This window comes from Bubalus bubalis, chromosome 14, assembly GCF_019923935.1.
Source record: "Bubalus bubalis isolate 160015118507 breed Murrah chromosome 14, NDDB_SH_1, whole genome shotgun sequence".
Taxonomy (NCBI): domain Eukaryota; kingdom Metazoa; phylum Chordata; class Mammalia; order Artiodactyla; family Bovidae; genus Bubalus; species Bubalus bubalis.
In genome coordinates this window covers 25,884,208-25,887,721 of record NC_059170.1, presented here as the reverse complement: position 1 = coordinate 25,887,721, position 3,514 = coordinate 25,884,208, and positions in this window count along the sequence as shown.

The window sequence follows — 3,514 nt, the reverse complement described above, 5'->3', positions numbered from 1 at the left end:
GTGGGTCCCGGGTTCTGGCGTTCCCCCCTGGCCCTCTTCCTGTCCGTCTCTCGAGAGTGCCCCCCTGCGACGTTCACAAGCCTTGCTCGCAACGTTCCGGGCGCGGGAGATCCCTACCCCCCTGCCCCGGGGCACGGGAGCGCTCCGCCCTCTCCCGGGGTGCAGCCGGGACGCTAGGTTCCCCCTTGCCAACTGGGCCCAGGCGCTGAGAGCAGGCCTTCGGGCAGGCCTGAGCCTCGAGAACGTGGGCCCCACGTTGCAAACAACTGCCAGGGGCCTTGGCGCCCTTATTAGAGTGGAGTTGAGCGGCAGGCAGATTTGGGCTCCAGCAGAGCCGAAGTTTGAGACGCGCGGAGTTGGGGCGGGAGAGGAAAAGTTGGAGACGACTGCCTCTTGGAGGCCGAGCACGCTCCACTGCAGGCGGCGGCTCGCGCTCGCTTTTTTCTTTTTTTTTCCCCAATTCTGAAAGAAAAAAAAAAAAAGTGTCAGGAAAACAAGCAGGAGAAGGGGAAAAAAAAAAAGGCAAAAGCTCCAGCTAGAGTTGCAGGCCGCCTGGGCCGTGCCGCCGCCCGCAGTCAGGGGGTCGTGGGGACCTGCCCGGCTGCCGCGTTCTGTAGGGGGCACTGCAGGGTTGTACAATCTCAAGTGGAAAAGTTCCCGAAACTTTGACAGCCCCCCGCCCCCAACCACTTCTCCCTGCCTAGTGGGCCAGCGCGCCCGTGTGCCAAGCCGGGCCCCGCGCCCCCCGCACCCCCAGCCCGCTTTCGCGCCCTGGAATTGGGTCGGGGAGCCCTCCGCCACCCCAGCACTTGGTTGTGGACTCGGGTTGGCGGGATTTGGGCAGAGGCTGCGCCGGGGCGCGTTGGAATCGAGTCGCCCGAGCCCGAGCGCGGCAAGCGGGGGCCAGGTTATCGCCCAGCGAGCGAGGCCCGAGTCCTGCGGGGTGTCCTGCCCGGGGCCACGCCACGGGCCGTAGGAGGCCACCCTACTGGCCGTACGAGGTCACCTTCCCTCCCCGCCGCCCCTAGCGCCCAGAGGCCGAAGCCCGAGCCAGAAAGCCTGGGCCGGGCGCGCGGGCCCGAGTGGATCGGGGTCGTGGAGTCGGGCAACCGCCCCTCCCCAGGGGCTCGGGGCTGGGGCGGCAACGGGTTCCCCTTCCCGGGTCGAGCCGGGACCACCGTGGGGCCGCCGAGCCGCACTCGAGAGTGTAGTCTTAACAAAGGAAAATCGCCCCGGCACCCGGGACCGGCCCGATCCCTGCAATTGTTTCTGCATGAAACAAACTTTACACACACACACGTGCATTTTCCGAGCGTCTCCCCCGTGCTAAGCGCCGAGTTTGCAAAGGAAAGATAGCAAACATGGGAAACACAAAGCCGGTGTCGGCGCTCACAAAGGGCGGCAGCCGGGCCGGCGCGGAGACCCGCGCGCGAATGTCAGTAGCACCCGCGGGGCGCGGGGCGAGGGTCCCGCCGGGTTTCACCGTGTCGCTGGCGGCACCCTGTACATACATACATATAATTTTGTTTTCTAAAGGAGAACGTTTCTGTGTATCTGTTGTGTAAAGAAAAATTACTGTGAAACATATCTTCGGGAGGGAAATGTCCAAATGCATAAAATAGAAAGAACCGGGAGAGCCAGAGAGCAGGGCTGGCGCGTTGGTTTGGAGGAAGGGGCTGTGGTTTCCGGAGCCAGACTGTGGGCTAGTGGGGTGCTCAGGGAAGGGGCGCTCGTTCGCGGGCTTTCGCGGACGTTGGACGATGCCCAGGCGAAACAAAACCTCGCCGCCGCGTGTCACCGCGGACAGCGAGCTGCCTGCCTCTCCTAGCGGGCGGCTGCGGCTGGAGAAAGCCGCTGCTCCAAAGGCAGGGACCCCGGTTATCTCGGGGAGGGAAATTCAGAGAGCCTGTGTGCGGACCCCAGGCAAGCTCGGCACCCCGGGACATATGTGCCTGTTTGCCGAAAGAGGGACAAGTCCTATCTCCACCCACAGCGCGTGCGATCCCCGCAGTGAGACCTGACCCAAGGCGCATGGCTAAGCCCCCTACTCCTGCTTCGGAGAATAGACAATGTAAATAACAACCGAGCGGGTGTTAGGCAAGACATCAGACAGAAACGTGGTCGGCATCGTGTTCCTTTCGTTGGAGCTCTCAGCACCTTGCAAAGCAGGGACATGTTTACTTGTGGCTTTCTCCCCCAGGCTAGAACGGGATATTCTTGCCGGGCACCGTGTTTTTAGTGTTTTATTCATCTTTGTACCCTCGGCCATTGCATTTACTTGGTACTAGGCTCCGGATAAATGTTTTTTAAATTTGTGCATGAGTGAATTAGAGACCTGAGATATCCTCCACAAACTCTCTGACCGCCCTGGAGTGACTTTAAGCCTTTAGAGCCATTAACGGTTAGGAAGGGGGAAAATGTGGGGTTTTAATAATCCATGTAATGTGCTCCCTGTCTTCCTCCCCGGGGCTATTGTGAAGATCCAATGAGCTAAGTGAAAACCTTTGTCAACTATCAGGTGCTGAGCAAATATTATATAGGATAGCTGTTCATTCATTCCCTTTCCTGGGAAAGCTTTAGAGACTCCTGGGCTTGTGTTTCAGTAGATGGTGGTTGCCCTTCCTGGTCAGTCTTAAATGTTTTTTGCAGGACAATCTTGTTCTTACGTTTAGGAAATCAATCAAGCTTCCATTTCTTTGAGAGAAATGAACAGGCACTTGCTCACATAAATAATGGAAGAAAAAACCTCGTATTCCCAGAACAGCTACCTCAAGCAACCCAAGAGCCCGAAAGCACAGAAACCATGAAGCATCCATGAGATTGGCATAGCAACCCGAAGGCAGCACTGTGCAGTAAGAACCCGGCTGCATCCAGGCATGGGATCGTGTGCGGGAAATAGTGTTAAGTGAAATGGAAGCCCTGGCTGGGACACGCACCCTGCTATAGACCATGTCCAGTCTGTGTACACCCTGACCCATACTGGGAGTGAGGTGGGTTGGTGGGGGGAGGATATAAATCATTATATTTGAATGTTCCTTGGCTGTTTTATTTTCCTGTCAAGTGGCTTAAGCCTGATTTTTTTTTTTTTTCAAGCATTCCCTCATGGCCAAGTATGTGTTTCCTTGGAATTGAAATCTAGGTTGATGGTTTTATATTTTAAAAGCTTTCTTTGTGACTCATTCTTGGCCTGCGATAGGATTCTGTAATACTCCCCAAGCTCACAGAGGCTGGGTGTCCTGTTTCTTGGGCTTTGTACCCACTTTCTAACATTTTGTCAGTGGATCCAAGAAGTCACTTTGGGAGACAAGTGTTTCATTGTCTTCTTGTCATCGTAATCAGTGCGGAAGGGAACCATAAACATGGACTTTCCCAGCTGCAGACAGACAATGGCAGGGGCAGGAGGAGGTTTTCAAGTGCTGACAGGTTAGAGGTTAGACAAAATGGGTCAGCAGGGCGAGACCCACACCCTTCAGGGAAGACGTTTAGATGAGATAGGTCTCATGGAGCCCTCACT